At 38.2% G+C, this 27,008-nt stretch overlaps 1 long non-coding RNA gene across 3 annotated transcripts; it reads right to left on the reverse strand.

The window, feature by feature from the left end:
- Positions 1-1,179: 1,179 nt before the first annotated feature.
- Positions 1,180-27,008, reverse strand: LOC122904561. 3 transcript variants are annotated; one of them, XR_006384227.1, is made up of 4 exons: positions 26,872-27,008; positions 21,405-21,476; positions 12,690-12,893; positions 1,180-2,725 (listed from the first exon to the last, which is right to left on the reverse strand). It is a non-coding gene; the product is annotated as an uncharacterized LOC122904561 (long non-coding RNA). The 3 variants fall into 3 exon arrangements; XR_006384225.1 differs by lacking the exon at positions 21,405-21,476; XR_006384226.1 differs by lacking the exons at positions 21,405-21,476; positions 26,872-27,008 and adding an exon at positions 13,202-13,530.

Below are 27,008 nucleotides of genomic sequence, written 5' to 3' on the forward strand. Positions count from 1 at the left end.
TGGGTGGTGGGAGTCTAGCTAAGTGAAAAGTTTCTACAGGAATCTTCAGTGTTTCCTTTCTTTCTTATCAGTCTGAATATCATTAATCATTAGGTGCCTATTTTATATCTCAAATACATATTTTAAAACCATTTCTGAGGCATGACTTCTCTTCATTTAAGTCCCTCATCTGGTTAATTTAAACACTGACCAGATAATCTGGAACTGAATGGAATCCCACAACCAATAGTCTTGGAAACCTACTACTTCTATGTGTAAAATGATGAAAAATAAAGACTGCATTACTTTTATTTTAAGGATAGTAGTTTCACAAGTGTTTGCATTTTTACTAAGGTTTAAAGGTGACAAAAGTGTTTTGTTCTGGTTAATATTAAATTATTATTTAAATGACTATTATTGATTTTAGTCAAATTTACTCTTTTGTATTAATGCTCCGTATGAGAATACTACTGAAGAAGCATCTGTGTATAGTTACTTGAACATCTGTGGTGTCTAGTCATTATATTTAGTTAATATTAACTAAATTTAATTTTAGATTTAAACATCTTACAAGTATCTACCATATTGTAAGATTTTAATGGACCTATCTCAAGTATAAAAATAGTTAAAATAATAAACATCATATTTAAACTTAAGAAATTCTTTATAATCATATTATTAGCAAAAATCATATTATTAGCAAAAATCTGACCTTGCTTGTTATTAAATATTATTTAATTAAATCACCAAAATTATTTCATAGCAGGAGATTTGTAATACAAATAAGCCACATATAAATGAGTAACAATCTCCCTTAGGCAATATCAAAACATTACTCCCAATGAATAAATTAAAGGAAGAAATTATAAGAAAATAAAGAAGATATCAACTATTACACTGTCATTAATGTCACCTAGTTCTTAAAATTTTGGCTTCTAAACTCTTAAACTAAGGAATAAAACAATTAAACCTTATTCATTTTTTTGTTTGTTTGTTTGTTTTAAAGATTTACTTGTTTATTAGAGAGAGAGAGAGAGAGAGAGAGAGAGAGAACGTGTACACTTTGGGGAAGGTCAGAGGGAGAGAAAGAATCTTAAGCAGGCTCCATGCCCAGTACAGAGTCTGATGTGGGTGTCGATCTCACAATCCTGGAATCAGGACCTCAGCCAAAACAGGAGTCAGACATTTAATGGGCTGAGCCACCCAGATGCCCCTAAAACTGATTCTTTAGAGCTTTACTATATCATTTTAAAAATGTTTGATTATATTGTTTGGAAAGCACAAAAAGCCAAATATTTTATTAAAAAATCCTTTAGCAGCTCTCAAAATGTTACAGAATTAATTGTGGAACAATGGTCACATGCTTGTTACTACATTTTGGGCACAAAATAATTCAATATTATAGCACCATACAATCAGATCACACTCGGTAAATAGGTGTCACAGGCAATCTCGACTCTTAAGGAAGACTTATGATGACAATATGAAGTTCAGTCTGGTAGAGGTTGTGACTGTTCCCATTTTAGTATCAAGTAATGAAATGTCAGTTCCAAGACTCTACTCCTCTCACACTGCTTTGAACATGTAACCCAATATGCTATTTGAATAATTGAGCAGATCTTCACCAGCAAAAACAAAGTTCTCTTGCCATAACATTTAAAGAATATGCATGAAAAAATTTTCATAGGTATAGTCCTTCTTTTGAAAGAATAACTATGGAAATCAACATGAGATACTATATTATGCTGTCATTAATACTTTCAAGTTTTCAACAAGACCAGGGATGTTTGGCAGGAGACAATGACAAATGAATAGGTAAGCAAGACTTCAGGTAAACCCATTGAGTCAAAGAAAGTCACTCCTGAAGGATAAAGAAAACCTTTCCTAAGTAAGAGTTGACACATTTTTCACCCTCTGGAAGGTACATTAAATTCTATACGTCCACTACCTAAATTCTGGGAGCTATGTCCCTTCACCTGGACTCAGGAGCATAGATTTTTCTCATAAGGTGAGATGAGATATGTCCCTTCACCTGGACTCAGGAGAATGGATTTTTCTCATAAGGTAAGCACCCTGATGTATGGAGTACAACTGTATTGGAAACGCCGTGGTACATATCTTGCATGTATCATTGCCCCTAAATAAGAAACATCTATTTATGTGATGCCCCCCAGTGTGAAGACTGCTTCAGAAAGAAAAACTCATAGTGCTGGATTTATTAAAAAACTGTGTTTTGATTCCTAACATAATGCTCTCCTAAAGAACATTCAACTGTAAATCTGATCACACACCAAATTCATCTTCACTACCTTCTCTCCTTTCTATGCTTCATGTCTCTACTTTCTACACTTCTCCACTTTTTCCCTTCACTACATCTCTTCACCTCCTCATTCTCCACTTAGGAAGCATCCTTTCTGTGATTGTATGTTAAAATCTTAAATCTTTAGGGACTTTGTAGATCATCTGCTCCTATATCTCATTTAAGACACAAGAAGAACACTTGATTTTCCCAAGTTGCATTAGGTAGTGGTAAAGTTATCATCACTAGACGCAAAATAGTCATGAGACCCAAGTCAATGTTGCATCCTGGGGCCTGTGGCTTTCTGTGAACTGTGATGTCTTGAGGGCTGGCATGCCCATTCCTAGGCGTGACTCTTGTCCTAGAGATGATGTTCACCTCTTGACTTTTGTGTCGCTGCCCAACTGGCTCCTACTCTGAATGCTGTAAGAAATTCCAGATTTCCTGCTTTGAAAGAACAACCATAAAAAAGACATAAACATAATTGCACAAACTCAGGGTAGCATCATTAATTTTGGTTTATAAACTTAGGAGAACACAACTTTTAATGTTAGAAAGCTGGATTAGGAATCAAGAAGCTAGTTTCTGATTTGCTCTAAGTACCTTGGAAAGTTTGGGTAAATTTCTTAATCCTTCTGTTTCTCATTTCCCTTATCTGGAATTTAAGAGGATTTGTATTAGATGACTCTTAAGGTCCCTTCTAGCTAGAAATTTATGATTCTTTATCATGCAAAGTAAAGTGGAAAACTGAGATAACCACATAGGTGTAGCAAAGGGTAAACAAGGCTCAATACTTTGCTTTATTTGTCTGCATATTTCAGATGAAAATAATTTCTTAATCCTGAATCACCAGTACAATTGTGTCTGCTTTGACTTTACTCTGTGTGCCAATGCAGCCAAAACCCCATGCTTCATTCATACATAGAGTCTGGTAGACCATGGAAACAGAATGCTAGATTGAGCTATGTGAAATTGGCATACACTGTACTTATATTAAATGGATCCACATTCCCTGTGGCAGAATCGGAAAGGCAATGCACACAAATATAAATAAATGGAAAACTTCAAGGCTTGTTTATGTAACTACATTCCAGTGTATGTATGAAGACATTGCAATTAGGAAAACTTTGCTTGTCAAAACTGGTCATTTAAAATTTGTTCTCACTTCCTTCTCTCTGTGATTTTTTTTAGCAATGATTTTTAATCACCTCCTTCACCAAAAATAAGTTTAAGTGTCTCTTCAATTCATTTGCACTTTTACTTTCCCAGCTTTTCCTGACAGCTTTTTCTTGTATGTGGCATTAAATAGTTCTGCTCTGGTTCCCCTGTATTAACCCTGGGGCTGAATTTTGCCTTGACACACGTCCTAATGCATTGCTAGTACAGTAAACTTTACGTTGAGTCCCTTAAATAAGATTTGAGCCTATTATTAGAACAGTGCATGCATCTAAACAATGATCTGTCCGCCATTTTCTATATTTCAAAAGTTTTCCTGCCAACACTCAATTTTTAAAATTTTAACTATTAAATCTCCTATTTCCAACGAAGCTAAAATGGAAATAGTTTCCGAATAAATGTTGCCCTTTACTGCACCCCATCCTCATGCCTGGTATCTTTCATTTTCTGTTCAGTCCAGCAGTGGACACTATATTCAAAATAGGAATCAAGCAAATGCCTTACGAAGGTTCAGTATCTCTCTTCACTCTCATCTCCTCCCCCTTTGATGAGAGAACCTAGTAAATCTGGGTTGCTTTTTCTAATGCAGTTCTTCTCTATGCTGATGGTTTTACAGATTTTCCCACAATATCCTCCAAATCCTTTTCTGGGTGTATGTTCTGCATAATTGGCTCCCTGATCCTGTACTTCTTAGTTTGTATCTTTGTACCTGAACTGCATTTAGCATCCTCCGCTTTAATCACCCACAATTCAAATCCTTTTCAATCTGATAATATTGCACCTTATTATTTGCTAAGACTTCAATTTTAGTATCACTAGCAAATTCAATGATCTTTTCTCCTCTGAATATGTCCCCAAATATGTAGGCCTTATTCCCAGAGCTCTAGAAAGCTTGCTATTTCTAACCCCCTTCGAAGTTGAACTTGCCATCTACAACTGCCTTCCGTCTACTACTCTTAAATTAGTTTTCCGCTGCAATATGCTATTTTACCTCCCGTTCCCTGGGTCTGCTTTAGATATAAATCTCTGATGTGAAACCTTGTCAAATGTTTTTTGAACACAATTTTTTCTTATCTGTTGAGGCAGTGGTGCTGTCCAAGAGCAGCTGACAATTAGAGAAATATGGCCTCCTGTGCACAAGTCCATCTTGACGATCTCAAAGCAATCTTGCTAGGATTCTCTGTTTACATTTGGAGAAATCCAAGCAGTCTCTTAAAATGGACAGACAGATAAAGCAAGCCATAAGTATTTCCTGTTTTATTTTCTTAAGCTTTCAGGGACCGAAGACTAAGGCCCAACTTTTCCATGTCTGTTCTGGTGGTTAATATATGTTGGTAAGGTGGCCTTTGTTGTGTAGGCTCAGATTTGGAGCAGAGTGCAGTTTTGTGCCGTGTGGAAGTTTGTGCACAGACGAGGGGTGGACTGGCAAAGCAGTCTGGACAGACTGATGGCTACAGTACCATTGGTGATGACTTGCTAGCCCTTGTTAAGTATTTACCACATGTCTTTTTTTTTTTTTTTCATGTCAAACCTTGTTCTAAATCATTTCCATTCTTTTAACCTAAAAGTGTTATCTTGAAATGAATATAGACTTCCAGAAAAGCTGTGAAAATGATACAGAGAATTCCTGTATACCTTCCTCCCAACTTCCTCTATTGTCAGCCTCTTGCATAATCAAAGCATGATCACTGAAACTTGGAAAGTAACATGGGTGTAATACTATTAACTGAACTATAGACTATGGACATTTTTATAAATGTGTCCTCTAATGTCTTTTTTTCTGCACTAAGTTGTGCCCTTGGAGTCTTTTTCAATCTGTGACAATTCCTTGTCTCTTCCTGTCTGGTCTGTGGCAATCTTCTCTTATCTGTCATGATTTGACATTTTTGAAGTGTACTAGTTGGGCATTTTGTAGAATATCACCTAATTATTTTTTTTCCTGATGTTTTCTTATAGCTACCTTAAGATTATGCATTTTTTGGCAATAATGTCACAGAGGTGATGTGCCCTTCTCAGTGAGTCTGATCAAGGGATGGTGCTAGCCTGGATCATTTGATAAGATGGTGTCTGCCAGTTTTCTCCACAGTAAAGTTCCTATTTTTCCTTTTTTAATTAACAAGTACTGGGGGGAGATATTTTGAGATTATGCAAATACCATGTTTCTCCTCAAACTTCTGCTCACCAGTTTGAGCATACATTAGAGTAACTTACCTATAAAAATTATTACCCTAGTGGTTGTCCATTGGTGATTTCAACTTCCCTCTTTTATTTCATATTTATTCACTGGAATTCTTCTGTTAGCAAGATCTTTCCTTTCTCCTCTCTTTATTTATTTACTTATTCAGTTTTGCACCTACATTAATACGAAGCCATGGATATTTATTTCAAGGGCGATGTGTAAAAGGGTCTCTGTAGAATTCAGCAACATAAAAAATATACTGCTAATTATGTGTGAAAACATTGGCAATGTCTATTTAGGAGAAAATAGGTCTAAAAAATATGCTTAGACAGATATTCAGCGTGAATAGATTGTCTGATGGAGAAAATGGCTTCCCAGAACAGTCCCAACAGCCACCAGATCTGCTTCATTGGATTTAAAACAAAAGAAAATCATCACTCCTGGATCTCACCTCATGAAATGTCGGGTTGGAGGAAGGTAAAGCAGATATGTATAGATTCAGTATTGGAGATGATCAAGTAGCTGCTAACTCTAATAATTCAGGAACAGAGCAGGTAGCAGGATGTGATCATGGAAAGCAGCAAAAAATTGCCTGCAAGCTGTCTATGGAGGAAGTCAAGTCTGGGAAGTGGGACATACTGGCGTAGAGCAGAGGAAATTGAAACTGATAGAGAGATGATGGAATAATCTTGCCAAACGCACCTTGCTCCCCCAAGGCTGTCATTAATAAGTTGCTGACACAGTCCCAGAACTTATTCCTGATGCACCAGGGCTTGGCAATCAACAAAACTGAATCCCAGGAGTATAGGCCTGAGGCCACTGACATAATTCCTGCCCTGTCACACCCAGCTCAGAGCCGGCACAAGCCTGGGCCTACAGGGCTGTCTGCCAACATACTCGGTTGCAGGGAGTAGAAGAAGACAAAGGCAGGAGAAATGAAATAGATGGCAGAAAATCAACATTTTATAGCAATCATTTCATTGACAGCATCTATTCATTCATTATTCTATATGTCCCTTCATTTTTTAAATAAATATTTATGGAAGACATACCATATTCCAAGCACTGTGCTAAGCTCTGAGAGTCCAAAGGCAAGCAAGTTATGATCCCTGCTCTCAAGAGGTGTTTATAATCTTCACCTGCTCTCTAAATCCCTATTTGAGAGTTGCTGCCTCCGATTTATTCATTCATCAACAACAGAAATATATGTAATGAAGATCTATAGTGACTCTATGGAGATATACCAATAAAAGTCTCTGCACTTGTTCTAAAAGAGCTCATAGGTGATAAGCACAACTGTTTTTACGGTGTGGTAAGTGTTACAATGGAGATGGGCACAGGATCTGTGACAACAAATGGAAGAGGCTCCTAACATAGACCGGGAAGTGTCAAAGGTTTCTTCACAGCAAAGGCACTAGCCTGAGTCACGAAGCAAGGGGAAGATTTGCAAGATAAGTAGGTAACAAGAGGACGGCAATTCTGGATGCAAGAGACAGCAAACTCATTTATTTTAGAAATGCAAGTCACCAAGTAAGATTGAATTATAAAGTTCAAGGAGAAAAGAGGTAAAATATGAGAGTGGAGAAGCAGGCAGGAGCCAGATAACAAAGCACCTTGGAAAATATTCTACAGCTTAAAGTCTATCCTGGAGGCCACAAGAAGCTATTTAAGCAAAAGAGGTGACTAAATCAGGTTTAGATTTTGAGCAATCATTTTGAAAGCAGTGTAAAGAATAGATTTGAGAGACCTAAAACAATAGACAAGGAGGTAATAAAGAAGGCCATTAAAATAAATCAGGCAAGACTTCTGGGTATGTATTCAAAGGAAATGAAAACAGGCTATTGACAAGATATCTGCATCCTTGTGTTCATTGCAGCATTATTCACAATAGCCAAGACACGGAAACAACCTAAGGGTCTGTCACCAGATGAGTGGATTAAGAAGACATGAGCTATAAATATAGATATCCAATTGTATATTATTCGGCCATGAAAAAGAAGGAAATCCTGCCATTTGTAACAACATGGATGGACCCTGAGGGCATTATGCTAAGTGAAATAAACCAGACAGAGAAAGACAAGTACAGCATGGTATTACTTATAATACAGAATCTAAATAAAAGGCCAAACTCAGAAACAGAGAGTAAAAAAGTGGTTGCCAGGAGCTAGAAGGTGGGGGAAATAGGGAGGGTTTGTGACAGGGTACAAACTTTCAGCTATAAAATGAATGAAGTCTGAAGATCTAATGCCTAACATGGTGACTAAAGTTGATAACACTGTATTGTGTAGTTTGAATTTGCTCAGAGAGTAGAACTCAAATGTTCTCGTGCACACACAGAAAGTTAAATATGTGAGGTGGTGGATGCATTGATTCAACTAGATTGGCAGAGGAATCCTTTCATAGTATAAGCATATATCAAATCATCATGACATACACTTTACATGTTTTACAATTTTACTTGTCCATTAGACCCATAAGGCTGAAAAATTAATAAGTAAATTACATATGGTACTAATAAACTGGTAGGACATATAGAAATAATATTTCTTAAATTAGAAAATAAATAAACATATCAGGCAAGAACTGACTAAACAAGAAAAGGAATAGATTGGTAGCCATGGCCTTAGAGAGAATGGAATAGATTCCATGATCATTAAAAAGTCAAGATACAATGATAGACTGATGGCATAGTTGGGGATAGTTTGACTTAAAAAACAGGGTACTGTTCTCAGAGAGAAGGAAAACAAGATGTGTAGCAAATTTAAGTGAAAAATCAGTATATATATTAAATTAGAGGTGCCTGTTAAAAAAAAAAATCAGGAAATGTCCAGGTAGGAGTCATGATTCTAGGACTCAGGAGAAATGAGCCTCATGTGGAGATTATTGGAGTCTGTCTGATACTTGAATGTGCATATGAATCACCTGGAAATTTTATTAAGATGGAGCTTCTGATTCCATGGTAGGTCTGAGGTGGGGCCCGAGGTTCTCTGTTTCTGACAGAATGTCACATGGTGAGGAAGAGGTTGGTCTGTGTACCACATTGTGACTAGAATCGTCTTGAAAAACTTGCTGTGACACATTTTCTTAAGCCCCATCCCCAGAGATTCTGATTTAATGATGAGGGTTGGGCCCATGAAATCGCTTTTCCAATAAGCTCCTGGTAACATCAGTGCTGCTGGTCTGAGGATCCCACTCAGAGAGATTCCCTGTTTCTAGGTGGTGCATACATGATTTCTATGTGCTCAGAGTGTCAGGGAATCATTTTTAATATATAGAAGAAAACAAACAAGAGTCTTTCTCCAAAGAAGGGAAAGAATAAATAAAATAAGGGAAAGTAGCAAACACTGTCCCCCAGGGCCTGCAGTGGGCATCTGAGAAAGGAAACACTATCCAGATTTTGGCAGAATAAGAAACCATGTTCCAAAGAGAAAAAATAAACATCATCCAAGTAACACAACTAAGCTGAAGGCCTGAGGAAAAGTGAAATTAACTCTGTCTCCAGTGCTTTCCACCATGAAGAGCAAGTCTCATGGACCCCTTTCCTAGGCTCCTTATATCTTTAAAAATTTAGACAAAGAGGGGTGCCTGGGTGGCTCAGTGGGTTAAGCCGCTGCCTTCGGCTCAGGTCATGGTCTCAGGGTCCTGGGTTCGAGTCCCGCATTGGGCTCTCTGCTCAGCGGGGGGCCTGCTTCCTCCTCTCTCTCTGCCTGCCTCTCTGCCTACTTGTGATCTCTCTCTGTCAAATAAATAAATAAAATCTTTAAAAAAAAATTTAGACAAAGAAAAGGGATTATTGGAATTCATACTACTTATTAACAGAGTCATTATTCAATGCCCTTGATCTTGAGCAGACTCATGCAAGTCTAGGATTACCTGCTGAATGAAAGTGACCAATACTCACCAGTCATCGTCAGTGAAGAACTGGTTTCATTCAAGTATTGTCTTCTCTTCAGCTAAGAGAAGATCTGAGACCCAAACATGCCTGTGACATTGCCCTCATGACATCCTTCCCAGCCTTCATGTCCTGTGATCAAGAGCCAAGAGAACCAGGACTTCCCCAAATTCTATCACCCAGGTAAATGTTATTAAATCCAACTTTATTTGCAAGGGATCTAGCAATCACAGTTTACACCCTTACATAGAAAGGACTTCCTTCATCTTTGTGAGACATAATCAGAGGTCTCAGAGAAGAAACTGACTTTGCTAGTGGCTGCCCTGGGATCTGAACCAGGGCTCTCATTTTTGTTCCTTTTCCTGCTACTTAGAAAAGTTCCTTCATAATAGCCCCCAAAGTTGAATCCCTCCCTTTTTTCCCCAAAGACATCTCTTACAAAATCTATACATTTTGTGGACCAGACTGTATGTCGTGTTTGTTTTGAGAGACTGCACAATTTTGGGCCACCTTCAGAAAACTCTCTTAGCTTTATAAAAATTATCATGCACACTGCCTTTTTCCTTCCAACTAGCAAAAGACCTGCTCATGGCTCAGTCACACAAAAATAATAATAATAACAATGTATGTCCAAAAAATGAAAAGCCATTGCTCTCCCTTTGCCATGGCAGTATTGTATAATAAGCAAACAGGCGATAGAGAATTCTGCAGAAATTCCCACAGATTCCAGCATGGAGACAGACCAAAACCATTACATGGTATTAAAAGCATAATCCTACATGACCTTTAAAATATATTTTACCATCATTGTTGTAATGACCAAAACTGTGTTTTAACCAAGCCACTGAAACTGCTAATGCATATGAGGGAAAGTATTTAAGGAAAGAGGTTATACGACTTGTCAATGATTCCCTCTCTCTTGCACACACACACACACTCACACACTGTCTCATACACTCTCTCATGCACACTCTTTCACACATATGCACACGCTCTGACACACGCACTCCCTCTCTCAAACACACACTCATAAGTGCACTCTCATACACAGACCATCACTAAAAGGAAAAACTACCAATTATTTTCTCCTCACAAGATTAAATTCAATTCCAAACAGTCTTAAGGCAATGGAAAAATGTGGAAAACTTCTTGAGAGATCAGTGAAAGCTTTCAAGATTACTTGTGATTAAGGAATTGATTGCTTTTAGGGCTAATGAATTCTCAATTTTGCAAGCCTATGAAAGCAGAGAACACCTGGGTTGGTTTGGATATTTGTGCAAAAAGGGTAGGTTATTGATATCTCTCAAGACCTTGTATCATGGACATTGAATATTGTACACATGAAATACTATTTTGCATCGCTATTGTTTCCAAAGGATAAGTGATAATCTTTACACAATAAAATATAATGTTTTAAATTATAAATTTTAAATGTGTGTTTTATTAATCGATTTATATATGATCTTGACAAGTAAAATAATTTACACTTATATAATTCTTTTACTTTGAGAATATTTTATATAAATATATATATTTAATTTCATACCTCATATCTAAGTAAGTCATTTTTAGACAGTCATATCATCGACAATTTATGGATGAGCAAAGTAAAGCAAAAAGGGAGTAGGTGAATTTTCTAAGTTTAGAAAAGAAGCTAGGGCCAGAATCAGAACTATAGGCCAGGTTGCCTGTCTCCCATTTTCAGCATCATTATCCAAACAAAGTGTCAAATGACATGAAGACTTTTGGTATTTATGCTGCTGTACCTACCAGCCAGAATTACTTTTTGATTGTAACTTTAATAATTTCAGACAATCTTTAATTCCCAAAGTCAATTGCTTCCTATATTGGTAAGTAAAAATCAAATTCTGAAATTCAGACAAATAAAATACAGTTGAAGAAGAAGGAGAGGAGGAGGAGAATCCTAAGGATGCCTGAATATGACACTCACACTGAGAAATCACCACCCTAAGTACCAGGTACTCACTCAACTTAAATACAAATGTGATATATCAGCCACTAGAAAATGAAATTGTTCCGGACTATAAGGGGCTTATAATGTGAAATGAATATTAGATAAAATTAAAAGTATGGAATATGCTTGTATGCAACTGATGAAACACTAAATTCTACCCCTGAAACTAATAATACACTATATGATAACTAAATTGAATATAAATAAAAAAATTAAGTGTGGAATATGCATATTTTAAGCAAGCTATTATCAATATTATATGGTGCCAATTTTTTTTTGCCGTGGTTATCAGTCCACAGTGATAGCAACTAGATTACTGTGAGGTACTTCTAATATGTTATTAATGTTTTCAAAGTTTCAGTTGGAACAAACAGATTATTAATAAGGCACTGCCAAATAGAAAAGTTTGAGGATAAATCAAATGGATGTACTTAATATGAAAAATTGAAATCATATAAAAAGTATATGTGAACATTTTAATTCTTTTAAGAATCAAAAGATTAAATAACTAGAATCATAAGAAAAAAATAATAGGCTTCACATGGCATTCTCTCATGCCCAATACGCTGCTGTGCTTTTTATGGGAAATTACAGCTGCCAGAGTTAATTTAATTTAATATAATTTAATTGTTGAATTTGTATTTTCTACACATCATTGGAGGCCCTAAAGCAATGATATGTTTTTCTTTAAATAAATAATTTCCTCTAACAGTTTAAAGAAATGATTGGCTTAGAAGACATTAGTAGACTGGAGAGAACGACGAAAATATGCAAAGTGTCACACAGAAAGATTTCCCTGACACCAATTCACCAATGAAAGCACTGAAATAATTAGGTAGTTTGTTTTTCTCCTTTTACAAAAATGTAATTTACTCCTAAATTCTCCCCAAACACAAATGCCACAGTTACAGAGCTTGAGATAGATGTTATGTGCCCCTCACAACTAGCCTTTCTTTGCCCCACTTTCCCATCATGCACTTCATGCTCTATCGTCTTGCACTGACCCCTCTAAGTGCATTGATAATTGTGTAGAAACAAGTGCTTACATTTAATTTATTCATGATACAAACTGTCATTAATGTCAACAAAAACAGAGTAGTCCTTAATTCCAAACAGGTTAATGGAATTACTTAAGGACACAAAATTTAATGAAAAGAAGACTAAAACATGAAGAAAAATTACCTCATACCTGGCTTGAGTTATGAACAGTTGGGTATTTGACTCCTCTGGATATCATCTATTTTCAAGTCACATCTTCTCTCTTCCTACCTCTCCAAAAGCCCTCATCCTAATAGGGCTCCTGGTCTGAATCTCCAGGGGTCCAGAGAAAAAAGGATATGCCTGTCCTTGAAAATTCTTACTTCCTTTCCTTTTTGAAGGCTGAAGGATATACCTAAAAGAAAATGATTCAATTCAGTAATGAGATGGAATACACACACACACACACACACATATATATATATTTCACCTTATATATTTTTCAAATTCTTACTATGTTTTGGGAACTGTATACTTCTTTAATCATCATTACATACTAGTGTAGGCAACATTATTATTTTCATTTTACCAATGGGAAAAACAAGGCAAATAAAACTAATAACTTGTCCAATGCTGCACAGCAAGTTAAGGCACAATTTGAATTTCTTCCTTGGTTATGATTAACACTGAACTGGTTTTGAGTAAGATGTTCAATTGCCATACCTAAGTCTTTGTGATGTCTGGGCTCTGTGCAGGCATTCATTGAGCCTTCCATGTCCACACTTGATTGTATACACACTTGTATATAAAACTCATGCCAAATTCTCCTCTCAATCTCAAAGATTGCTTTGGTATCCAGACTTTTCCATGCAGCCATGCCCCTTTTCCATGCCCCTCCCTTCTCTGAAGTGGCAAAAACCTGCATTTCTTCTCTGTCTCTACCGCTGGGGTGACTCAGTGAAAGTTCCTCAGGCCCGTGTGACACTGACCCACACATCCAATTTTAACTCTTCCATGTCATTATTGTTGTAGAATAGAGTTCCCCAAAGTTCCTATTGAAGAGAATAGTGGAGGTGGTCAGTGAGGCCCCTTCTCAAAGAACTTTAACAGTCACTATCACTTACAGTGATGTGTAGGGAGTTGGCCCATACCAACTTGTATGTTCCAATTGCCACACCTCCTCCCAACTCTGGGCACATCAGTATCTTGAAATTAGCCATGGTAAGAGTATTTATAACATAGAAGTTGGAAAACATTATAATTCACAGCTTTTTCCCCTCAAAAGCTGATTATTAAACATTTACAAGTGTTGCTTATGCTTCTCTTTGAATTCCTTTGGCTTTCCTCAATCCAGAAATTGTATTTGTTTATTATTTCTTTTTCCTCTTTTTCTGTGGATAAGGGTGAACAAAACTAGATCCATATGCATTCTCTCAAATATTTTAGTCTTATACTTATTCTAATCCTTCTTGAACTATCAGAGACCTTATTATCTAGTGGTCAAAATGAGGACAGGTAATAGGTGAAAAGAAAGTAGGGAAAATTTGGTTCATACGTCACAAAATATACTCACAGAAGTAATATGATGCAATTGCACATGGAACATGTCCCAACACTTTCAGATGGGCACAGTGTTATCAGAAAAGTGTAGTCATTCTGAGGGTCCTGAAACTCAAAGGGTGGCCTTCTTTAGAGCATTCAGGGGCTGACACATGCTTGCTACTTTTGGATGCTCCCTGCCCTTAATGCCCTAAATTAAGATCCTGGTGACCAAAACAAAAAGAAAAGAAAAGAAAAGAAAAAAGAAAAAAATCACAAAGATTTCCATGTCCAGGGATATGGAGCAGGCATATCTTTCCTATTCATCCCACTAAGTACAATGACAGACTATGAAGTATATGTAAAACAAAATAAAAAGACTTAAAGGTGAAGAAACTAGCTAAACATCTGAGTCATGAGAAATGACACAGTGAAAAGTTCCCTATTTTGTTTTGTTTTTTCTTCATATATTTCAGAGATGGGGCTGAAGAAGTCAGCAACCCAAGACACAGACAAAAGAACCCCCAATAAAAGTCTGTCTGTCTAAGCAAAGGACCAGAAAAAGGGCAACCTAGGAAGACAGAAAACATTTAGATAATCATTGTTCTATTCTAGCTAAATACCACTAACAAACAAACAAAATGCGTCCTCACACCCAACCATGACAGAAAAGCCCAAGTATGCAGCCCAGACTTGAGACAGCCCCCTGAGGCTATAACAAGAGGCCCAACATCTTTGCTGGGGTGGTGTCATGGAAGGTCAAGTGGTGATCTGAAACGTTCAAGCTAATCAGGTGATAATGGAACTCTTCTTTCCCCTCATGCTTTAATGGATATGGTGGAGACAATATGGGGGTCCTGAACTTCCACTCCCCCAACTGAGGCCACCCTTAACGTGATACTGGTGGAGACCACCTGGGAAGTCAAATTTCTGTTCCCACCTAGTAGTAGAGTAAAGCTAGAATGTAAAATGGGGGGCCATTGGGGATCCTAAATTTTTACCTCCACCTAGCAGTAGCAAGGTGGCACCCTCCTCCCCATGCTAGAGTGATGTCAAAAAGCAAACTAAAAGAGAAGATTAAAATAAGATAAAGAAATTTCTTTTTTTTTTTTTTAAAACTTTTTTTTTTTTCTTTAAAGATTTTTTTTATTTATTTGAGAGAGAGAGAGTGTGAGAGAGAGCATGAGCGAGGAGAAGGTCAGAGAGCGAAGCAGACTCCCCATGGAGCTGGGAGCCTGATGTGGGACTCGATCCCGGGACTCCAGGATCACGCCCTGAGCCGAAGGCAGTCGTCCAACCAACTGCGCCACCCAGGCGTCCCAAGATAAAGAAATTTCTTAAGAGGGTACAAAAATGACCAAGTTTTAACAAAAAAAAATTACCCATCATGCCAAAGACCAGGAGACCTCAAACTGAAGAAGAAAAAGATGGTCAATAGATAACAACATCTGGGAAAATTGGATATGCACATGCAAAAGAATGAAATGGGCCCTTATACGCCATTCAAAAAAATTAACTGAAAATGGATTAAAGATTTCAGTGGAAGACCTGTAATAAGACTCCTAGAAGAAAACAGGGAAGAAGTTTGTTGACATTGGTCATGACAGTGATTTTTTGGATTTGACCCCAAAAGCAAAGGTAACAAAAGCAACAATAAATTAATGAGATGACATCAAACTAAAAAGCTTCTGCACAACAAAGGAAACCATCAACAAAATGCAAAGGCAGCCTATGGAATGGGAGAAAATATTTGCAAACTATCTAATGAAAAGGAGTTAGTATCTAAATTATATAAGGAGCTCAAACTATTCAGAAAAAAAGAAAAGAAAAGTCAGATTACAAAATGAGCAGATGACTTGAATAGACATTTTCCAAAGAAGACATACAAATGGCCAACAGGTATGGGGGGGGGCGGGGGGGGATACTCTCATCACTAATCACCAGGGAAATATCAATTACAATCACAATGAGATAGTACTTTACCCCTGTTTGAATGGCTACTATCAAAGGCAGAAGAGATAGCAAGTATTTGAGAGAAGGCAGACAAAAGGAAACGCTTCCAGACTGTGGGGATGTAAACTGGTGCAGCCTCTATGGAAAATAGTATAGACATCCCCCCTCAGATTAAAAATGGAACTACCATAGATCCAGAAATCCCATTTCCAGGTGTATATCTGAAGGAAATACAATTATTATCTTCAAGAGACATCTGCACATCATCTGTGTTCTTTGAAGCATTATTTACAAGAGCCAAGACATGGAAACAACCTAAATGCCCAAATAAGAAAAATGTGATAAAGAAAACGGAATATTATTTAACTATAAAAGATAGAAATTCTGCCTTTTGCAGCAACGTAAATGGACCTTGAGGGCATTATGCTAAGTGAAGTAAGTCAGACAGTATAGGACAAATGCTATATGATCTCACTTACATGTAAAATCTAAAAAGAAGAAGAAAAAAAATGAAAGCACAGAAACAAAGAGAAGAAAGGCAATTGCCAGTGGCAGGAAAATAGGGGAACGGGGAAAGATGTTGGTCAAAAGGTACAGACTTCCAGCTATAAGATAAATTCTGGGTATTTCATGGGCATTATAGTGACTACAGTTAACAATACTGTTTGTAAACTTGTATTATATACTGTATTGTATACTTATATTGTTAAGAGAGTAGAAATTAAATATACTCACAAGAAAAGTGATACATAATATGTACAGATGATAGATGCACATAAGATAATAGAACTGTTAACTAATCTTACTCATATATATTTTGTAATATATGAGCATGATATCATCACATTGTATGCCTTAAACTTATACAATATTATGTCAATTATATCTCAATAAATCTGGAAAAAAATAAAAACATGTGTAAAAAAATAGATGCCAACATCAAGTTGACAAAGCTATTAGAATATTCTGACAAAATTTTAAAGTAGCAATGATATAATTGATTCAATAAGCAATTACAAAAACACTTGAAAGAGATTAAAAGGAGAGATAAACACATCTACAGTTGTTGTTGGATACTTCAACATTCGTCACTCAAAAAGTGCTAGAACAACTAGACAGAACATCAGCAAGGATCCAGAACTCTAAAACACTATCCACCAACAGGCACTAATTGACATTTATTGAACACTCCATTCAACAACATTAGAATACATGCTCTTTTCAAGTGCCAAGATAGATCACTTCTTATTCTATAAAACAAATCTCAATGGTTTTAAATAAATTGAAATCATACAGTGTGTTCTCTGATCCAGTGAAGTCAAATTAGAAATCTGTAATAGAAAGACACTAGGAGGGGTGATTGGGTGGCTCAGTGGGTTAAGACTCTGCCTTTGGCTCAGGTCATGATCTCAGGGTCCTTGGATCGAGCCCCACACTGGGTTCTCTGCTCAGCAGGGAGCCTGCTTCCCCCTCTCTTTCCGCCTGCCTCTTTGCCTACTCTTGTGATCTGTCAAATAAATAAATAAATAAAAATCTTTAAAAAAAAAGGAAAGAAAGACACTAGGAAATTCTCCAAACATCTAGAAACCGAATAGCACCCTTGAAATAGTCCATTAGTCAAAAGAAATTGGTCTAAGGAGAAATGAAAACAAAACAAAACATTCAAACTGAATGAAACTAAAAAGGCAACATAGTTTGATTTCCTAGACAAATAATCTCTTTCTCCTACTTCCTAACTGTGGCCATTAGTGCCCCTATGACCATGGGGAGAAAGGAGAGGAGAGAAGAATAAAAGAGAGGAGAGGAAAGGAAAACTCTGACCTACCTCAGGTTTAAAAAAAAAAAATAGTTAACATTCTAATATATATGTATATATATATATATATATATGTATATATATATATATGTATTTAAGATTTTATTTATTTGACAGAGAGAGACATCACAAGTAGGCAGAAAGGCAGCCAGAGAGAGGGGGGAAAGCAGGCTCTCCGCCAAAGCAGAAAGCCTGATGTGGTACTCGATCCCAGGGCTCTGAGACCATGACCAGAGCCAAAGGCAGAAGCTTAACCCACTGCACCACCCGGGTGCTCCAACATTCTAAAACTTTTTGAGAAACAAACATGGGAGTAATCTTTTCAGGATCCAGGACTGAGCACAGAACTTGTAGTCTTGACAATGAAAGTGTGATCAATAAAATGAAACAGTGACAAGTTGAAAAATTTTGCTCCATGAAAGACCTTGTTAAAAGAATGAAAAGACAAGCTACATAGTGAAGAAAGTATTTGCAAAACCCGTATCTGATAAAGGACTAGTACCAAGAATACATAAAACTCTCAAACTCAATGGTAAAAACAAACAATCCAATTAGTAATTAAACAAAAGACTTGAAGAGACATTTCACTGGAAACAAGCACGTGAAAAGATAATCAACATCATTAACCAGGAATGAGATCCAAATGAAAACCTCAATGAGCTATGGCTACACACCTACTGATATGGTGAAAACTAAAAAAAAAAAAAAAAAAAAAAAAGTGACACCACCAAAAACTGGTAAAGATGCACAGAGACAGGAACACTCACACGCTAAGAGTGGAAAGGTACAGTATGGCAACTTATCAGGTTCTTAAAAAATTCAACATGCAACGACCATACAACCTGGCATGTATCCTGGAGGAAAGACAACTTACGTTCCCACAAATACCTGTAGGTGAACGTTTATAGAAGCTTAATTCAGAATAGCCCAAAACGGGAAATGGCCCAGATGTCCTTCAATGAGTGAAGGATTAAAGAATCTGTGGTACATTCATACCATGAACACTATTTGGGGATAAGAGCGAACAAACTATTGCATGTAACAACCTGGGTGAAATCCCAGAGAATTACGTTGAGAGGAAAAAACCCAATCTCCAAAGGTCATACATGGTATGATTCCATTATATAACATCCTTGATGTGGCGAAGTTATAGAAATAGAGGACAGGTTTGTGGTCACTAACGTGTAAGGAGAGGGCGGGCATCGAAGTATGGATGCGGTTACAAAAGGGCAACCAGAGCATCTGGTGAGGGTGAGTTTTCTACATCTTGAATATCAACACCTCTGTCTTGCTTGTGATGTCGTACTATAGGTTTGTGAGATGACTAGGGGAAGCTGCATAAAAGGTACGTAACCTCTCTCTGTAAAACTTTGTGCCAATCTACAATTATCTCAAAATGTAAAAGTTTTGTCAAAAAGAAAGTCAGGCACCCAAATTATGAGGACACCCGAGGTAGAGGCACTGCCTGGTCCTGTCAGCTTGCCAGTTCCATCTGAGCCACGTTCACCCCTGTGATGTCCTGCAAACACCCACCAAAAGCAGCTCTGACACCCTTGCTGTGCTCCGGGGACTTGACTCAGACACCGGGTCATATAACACCTCTCATCCTATCCTTCCCAGACCTGCCTGGCTTCTGGCCTTCTGCTTTGTTTTTCTGCCTGTAATTTCAAATCATTTCTTTATTACTGCTAATGAAACCCTTTCTCTGTCTTCAGTCATTCACTGATTTCCTGGACAAACAATCTCTTTCTCCTGTCTCCTGACTGTGGCCATTAGTGTCCCTCTGGCCACAGGGAGGGGAAGGTCTCTGCGCTCCAGCTGGTAGGTGAGACTGTCCTGGAGGAGGGAGTGTAACACTGAAGCTGACTGATGAGGCAGAGGGTCACTAAGATACCATAGCCCAAAGTTTGAAAGTGAGGTCGTCTCTCTCTCCTTGTTCTTTGTGAATCTTCCCTCTTCTGTGGTTAGAAGTTTTTTTGAACATGGCAGTGGCCTATGCTCTGAGCTAGACCCAGGAAACGAAGTGTTTCCTTTTCCCCAAGTCTTCCACGTTCTTTCTGCCTCCAGAACCAAAGCTAAACAAAGAATAAGCAGAGGGATGGAATTTGAGATTTTTCCAATTTAAGTTATCGAGGGCCACATTCTTAAGATCATGAAAGGTTCTCTTAAAAACAAAGCAAAGCACAACTCTATATTCTCTCTTTCATTAACTGTCAATAATGGATGCAGATACTCCCTGGATCAGGGACACCCTGATCTCTGGCCTCATAGGCCCCACATTCAATGTGGCTGAGGGGAGGCACAGACAACCTGATTCTGTTGGCTTTATTTAAAACAATAAAAAGAGACAGGGCAATAGTACCTGTGCTTTGACGTCAGCCATTACTAACAAAGGTTCTCACTGCAGCTATCTCAAAGGATGTCATTTTTTTTTTTTTTTCCCAGATGGCCCATGTGTTTTTTCAGAGAAGAGCTGCACACACGATACGTCTTGGCTGCATAGCACAGGCTTCCCAGGAAGAACTGGATGGCAGAGTCCTAGAACTGCACAGGAGCTGATCTCTGAGGAAGAAGAGGTGGTTTCCTCCACTCAACCCTCTCAATCAAGCTCCTCACCTCTGTGCACAAGCCGCAGGCCCTCTCTGGCAGACGCTCGCTTCTCCAGCCTGATCAGGATGCAGGCACGGTTCTGAACCTGCTCTCTGGGCATGTCTTATTTCCTACCGTTCCAGCAAACCCATCACTGAATTTACTCTGGTAAGAAGCAATTGTAAAACCAACTCGTGTGGTACAAACAAAGCAGGGGAGAAATGGCGGTGCTCCCTCCAACACCATGTCTCTGGGCAGAAGAGAGCAAAGGAGAGGAAAAAGAGCAGACGCCCCAGTCGGCAGTGTCCAAAGTGACTTGGGTGGATGTCTGCTGAAATCAGAGGCACTTTTTAAAATAAGTCCAACAACTGTGCTGGGCTTTCTTCCATTCCATCCCCTCCGGTTTCTCCCACAGTCGGTCTCAAATTGCATCGAATTCCATTCTCTAATTATTCATGTGAATTTTAGAAAAATCTCCAACCGTCTTTGGGAATGTGTACCCTAATTTTTTTTTTCCTTTTTTAAGCTGAAGAATCTTTGTCTCAAAGGATCGTAAAATATTAAACATTTCCCTAAATCTAAAAAGGGAATGAGATCGCACAGTAGTATTTCAAAGGTCCAGTCCCAGTCTGACCACGTTCCGCAAGAGGACAAGATAGAAGAATACCATGCGGAAATAGTTTAAGAATGGTTGTTTTCCAAAAATGTCAACTAAGCCATAATTTCCATGTTCATAAAAATTAACATAGGGTGCTCTTTCAGGAAAAAAAAAAATAGATCAAAATATGCTGTCTCCCTGGTTGTTTGCATCTGTGTTTGGAGCCAGACATACTATTCGTGATGGTTCTAACTCCTCTCTCTTATGGGTCCCCCTTGCACCTGCACTCAGTGTTTCCATTTTATTTTCAGCTCTCCCTTCATACCCAGGAGGTGACTCATTTTTGGGTGGTAAACGAGCAAGAATATACCCACGGCTTGAAAATTTTCAAATCAGTGTTAAGTGAATGCAGAAGATTATCCTTAAAATACCTGTCACAACTCAGGTGGCATCTGTTTCAAGAGCACAAATAATCCAATATTTTGTCATCTCATCATTCGTGGCTTTTGAGAGAAAAGAGCAGAACAAGCTATAAGTGAAACCAAATAAACAAATTTTGGTTTCAGCAAGGACAACCAACCAATCTCTTTTAAAATCTGAAAATTTAATCACCTTACTTGCCTGTGTGGAGGTGCACGTATTTTGACAAAGTTTTAAAGCCTGTGTTTCCTTAATTAACATGTTTGTCCAAATACCAGTTGATTTAAAGTGAGAATGAAGAAGACATCGGTGCTCGACTATATATAAGCTATCTGTAAGAAATTACACACTTACATACATATATATACATACATATATATGTATATGTATATATAAACTTTCTAAGTGATCAGATAAGGCTTCTTAATCCATATAATTAAAACGAACTTAAGCTTTATGTTAGAGCCCGGTTAACGCCTTTGGAGAATTTGAAATAGATAAAAACCACAAATAGTACATTTTATATCTTTTGTAGTTCATTTTCTATTTGTACAAACAAAACAAAATAGAAATGTCTATCTTAAAGGTTGCCATGCAAGTTGCCGGGATGCATGACTCTATATAATTCTATCACTCCCATACTCATATCAATATTTAGAAATTTGCTCTTGAGAGAGATTGATTTACCATATGTGGTGATAACAACCATTACGAACTCCCAATATTTCACAAACCACGATATAAATTGACTTTACTTCACACTCCTGGATGCCATTAGACTCCTCCCCTACCAGGGAAATTGTTTCCATGGTAACCGAAAGGGAAAAAGCACAGGGAGGGGAAAAAAAGGCACAGAAAGCTAATGAAATGAGAGATCTATGGAATAAACAAAATATGGGCAAGTGTTGGATGTCATAACACTTTTATTGTTTTTAGATTCCACATACTTCTGGAGACACTAAGCTCTGCCCAACAACCGGTAGGGCTGCTTGTTTCCCAGTATGGAGGACGCCTTGCAAATGGAGAAATGGATCCGGCTGAATCTTTCTATCCACACCAACTCTGTAGAAGGCGTGTGGTCATGGCTGGGCTGATTCAGAGCACGGCAGATAGTTAGCTTGGAAGCAGAGCTGTTCACAGGAGCATCGAATCGCCCTTCCTAAGGTAGCTGCAGTTCTTTTCCTAGCCACACACAGAATTCTCCAGTGGGTGTCTGAGCGCTAAAATCCTTTCAGACCATTTGGGGCGCTCCGGAAGTTCTCTAGAATGAAACATTAGGCAGCACCTGCTTTTATCTTTTTCTTCATGTTGCTGAAGTAAAATATGCAGCTAATGTAATTTAATTTTTACTAGATTCTGCATATATGTGGCTTTCAGAGTGAACTCAGGGGAACACACATTACTCATAAACATATACTTTTTAATTAATTTTTCTTTGTAATTCAAAGTAGATGTCTAATGCATTCATGGAACGATATGCACTCCCTCTGGGGGGCAATTTTAATACCTGCAATTCCCTAGCTTGTTAATCAAAGACTTTTTAGCCTTGTAGATAATTTATATCTGCTTAATGTTCAGAAGGTTGAAATTGCAGCCATATGAAAAAAAAATTCTTGCATCTGACAAAATCAGAGAAGATAAAAACGCTATGCAAATTCTACAGAAATGGAAAATGGTAGAAATATCCTTTCTTTCTGAGCTGCTTTTTGTGAAAATATTTTGTGGCTTTATGGGGGGAGAAAAGCAGTTTGGTTTTTTTTTCTTTTTTTTTTTTTCTGGAAAACACAGTGAAACTGCTTGGGTAAAAATGCAACAATGGCCAGAAATCTCCATCTCAGAACATTCCTATTTCTAGTACATTTATATTTTGGAAGAATACTTTTTTTTTCTTCTTAAGAAAAATATTATTGGCAAAAAAATTTACATGTGAAAAATTTAGATTCTTGTGGGCATTCAGCTTAGGTTTAAGTTCAGCTTTGCTAGCTCTGAGGCTCCATGTGTTTCTCTCCTGTTGTGTTCCTATGTGACCCTGTCATTAAGCTCTGTTTTCTCCAGCACATAGTGAGACAAGGTGAGAAGAATGGTCCAGCTACACCCTGGGCAGTGGCTTTAGATCCGGAACTGTGGAGAAGAGGCACCATAAGTCAGAGATGGAACAGGGACGGGAACACCATGTGCTCTCCATCTGGGATCCTTCTGCATGGTGCGGCCCTGCTCCTTGAGATATGTGCCTGCTCATGTGAGCAATTGTACGTATACAAATACGTTCGCCTGGACACACTGATGCACATGCACGCACACACATATACACATATACTTTCTGCCTTGTAGGTACATAGCTACATCATTTTTTAAAAGATTTTATTTATTATTAGACAGAGAAGGAGAGAGAGTACAAACAGGGAGAGCTCCTGCTGAACAAGGACCCCCCCCCCTGTGGGGGGCTCAATCCGAGGACTCCAGGATCATGACCTGAGCCCAGACCAGAAGCTCAAATGACTGAGCCACCCAAGAGCCCCAAATAGCTACATTTTAACTGAAAATGGCATCTCTACAGTGGGGGCAAGGAATAGAATGGTGGACCCTTAGAGATATAAGGAAGGTTCGAGAACTCTGCATCTGACCTCCCACGGGCGGTGGGGGGAGGAGGGAGTTCCCTTGTAACAGAGCTGAATGTGGATAATTCAGCTTGGGCTTACACATCCAGGGAGAGGGCACTAGTACTATATGAGCCAAGTTAGAGCATTGTGAGACTGCGTGAAGTTATTAGAAAGAGACCTTTTATATAATCTCACATCTACCTTTAGCCAGTATTATACTCTGAAACCAAATAGAAAAAGATGAATTTTTTTTTCTACTGCCCAGAGGTCCTTAAACTGTTTAACACAATTGCCTTCCCCTTTTCTTGAGCAAAACATCTTCCTTTGCCTCCTTTATTCCTCTCATGATAGGGCTTCGGGGACCCTCCTATCTCGGTCAACCTACTTGAGCCACTTTGGCACCCAAACTGGATATAATATTCTAGATATGGTTATTATTTACACAGTTGAGATGCAGGCAACTCTGTTTTCATTTATTAGCAGTTTGCTAATAAAATCAGATGTGGCTGTACTTTCACAGCCAGGACATGCTGCCAGCTCACCCTGGACTTACCAGTTACCTTTACACTCTTTGATCTCTTTACTGCTAGAAGTCTGGTCTTCCCACTCTGCCCTGGGCAGCCAACATTCTGAGGCTAACTGCAGAACATTATGTTTATTGCCGTTACAATTTATTTCACAGGTTAAGCCGTCCTTTTAGCCTGTTCATATCATTTTCAATCCACAGTGCTATTATTTTAGTATTTGCTGTTAAACTGGGATGTTGAGTCAGTCACAGAGTTGGACAGGATGTGATTCATGACTCAATCGAAGTCCTCAGTAAAATTGTACGCAGGCCCAGGTGAAGAACGGATGTCTGGGCTGCTACCAGAGACTTCTGTTGGAGTAACCAGAATATAGGTTCTCTGATGTTTCATCGACTGCGAACCCACCTAGCTGTGCTATCAGACCACATTTCTAAACTTCACTCAGTAGGAAAACTATGGAAGAGTTTACCTTTTGAAATTAAGGAGTACTCACCTTTGCTCGTTTACTGTTTACTGTGCGCATCAAGAGAAATGTGCTGAATTTGATGTGACCCATACACCTTGTGTTGCTTTATTGGGCATTTCTTCTTAGTGGAAGCTTTCTGATACAACTATCTTGCATTAGAGACATTATTTTAATAGTTTGATCTGAACATTTATCTCTCTTTATTTAGAAGCTTCTCACTCTTATAAGAAAATCTCTTGCCAGATGCATTTTTTCCTGACCATCATATTGCCAGTCCCTTATCAAGAACCCAGGCCTTAGTGTCACAACCTCTAGTTCAGCCTCCCCTTCACAGTTATTTCTTAGATCTGTTAGATGATATTTTGAGAGGCCATTTTGATGCTGTGGACATTTTGTGGCTCTGGGCATGAGAGATGAAGTGAGGACCAGAGATGTTGCAATTACTACTTGGTAATTACTTATTTATACAAACGTTTTCTTTTCAGAACCAGAAAATGCCCATGATACCAAAGTCTGCATCAAAACAGTTATTTGGATACCTTTCACCTGGCTCTCTCAGGTTCAGTTTCTGACCTCAGCTCTGTTGAAGGGGATCCTGCTCTGTATCACTCCACACACCTCATACCCAGACCCGGCCCTACAAACTTGGCCTTCCATGCTGACTCCTACTTGCCAGTGCAAAGAATTCAGATAAATGTGGGAATCAATTGAGCTACTTTTACACAATTCTGACTAGTCCTGGTTTTTTCATATTTATTATGTAGTGGGGGGGGGTGGAAACCAACCCTTCTTTATGCTGCTCACTGTCTCTTCTCCAGGCTATACAAGAACAGAATCTGGGACAAGCAGCACAGAGCAAAATGATTTGAGAGAGCATAAGAGTTCAAATATGGAGCCTGGTAATACAAATATGGTAGTAGCTAGAGTTTGGAACAGGAACATATTCCACAGATTTTATACAGTTATTTTTGTATAATAGGACTACAAACTTTCAGATGGCTAAAGAAAAATGTAGAACACTACCAGAAATCAGCAATGGACCAATGCAAGGGAAAAGACTATTTCTGTTAAGGATTACTGTGAGTTGGAAGTCTTTGAAAGGAACTGGGACAGTAAAAAGATATTTGATTCAGTTCTTTAGAGATGTTAAAATTTCCCAACATCCTGGCCTTTTAGAGTCTTCTTCCAAACTGCACAAGATAGCAAAATATACTATCAGGGCAGATATTCTGTGCCTTTATCCATTGCCCCTTGATGATTCAAAACATACATGTCTAGCCCTGGCCTCTCCTCTCAGCTACAAGGTAATAAATAAACTCCCATCATTATCTCAAAGGACAGGTCCAAACTAAGATGTTTGATTTACCTTCTTTCCCAAGTCTGCTCCTTATATCAGTAAATAAGGATTCTCCACATTCCCTCTTTCAGTAAGTAGCACCACCATCCATTCACCTACAAACTCAAAAACATAGGACTCCTCCTTAAGTCCTTCATCACCCACACCCCATTCAGCAGGAAATCCTATTAGCACTTTCTTATAAATATATTCCAAATGAGCTACTTCTTCTTATGTCAACTGCTGCCATCTGAGTCCAAACCATCATCATTCCTTAATTGGGCTCCTTTACTCGCATCCTAATAGGTCTATGTGTTACCCTCTAGAGAGTTTACATTTTCCCTTTGTTCCAAACCCTTTGATGGCTTTCTATTGTAGAGAAACAAAATAATGTGCAAATTCTTGCAAGGCCTACTCAGTCCCATATCATCTGGTCCCTGAGAACCTCTCTATCTTTATCTCCTATCTACCACTGACGATCAATGTGCTGTCCTTTTCACTGTTCACTCTCTCCAAAACTTTTCCCACCTCCATCTCCTTTGTACTCACCTTTTGGCTGCCCAGAGCTTTCCTCCTTCAGATCTTCACACTACAAGTTTTTTCTTATTCAGGTCTCTGGTCAAATATCCTTCTGTGACAGTGGCTTCCAATCACCCTACTTACCATTTCTTTCTTTCTTTCTTTCC

The sequence above is a fragment of the Neovison vison genome, chromosome 4 (assembly GCF_020171115.1).
Source record: "Neovison vison isolate M4711 chromosome 4, ASM_NN_V1, whole genome shotgun sequence".
Classification (NCBI taxonomy): Eukaryota; Metazoa; Chordata; class Mammalia; order Carnivora; family Mustelidae; genus Neogale; species Neogale vison.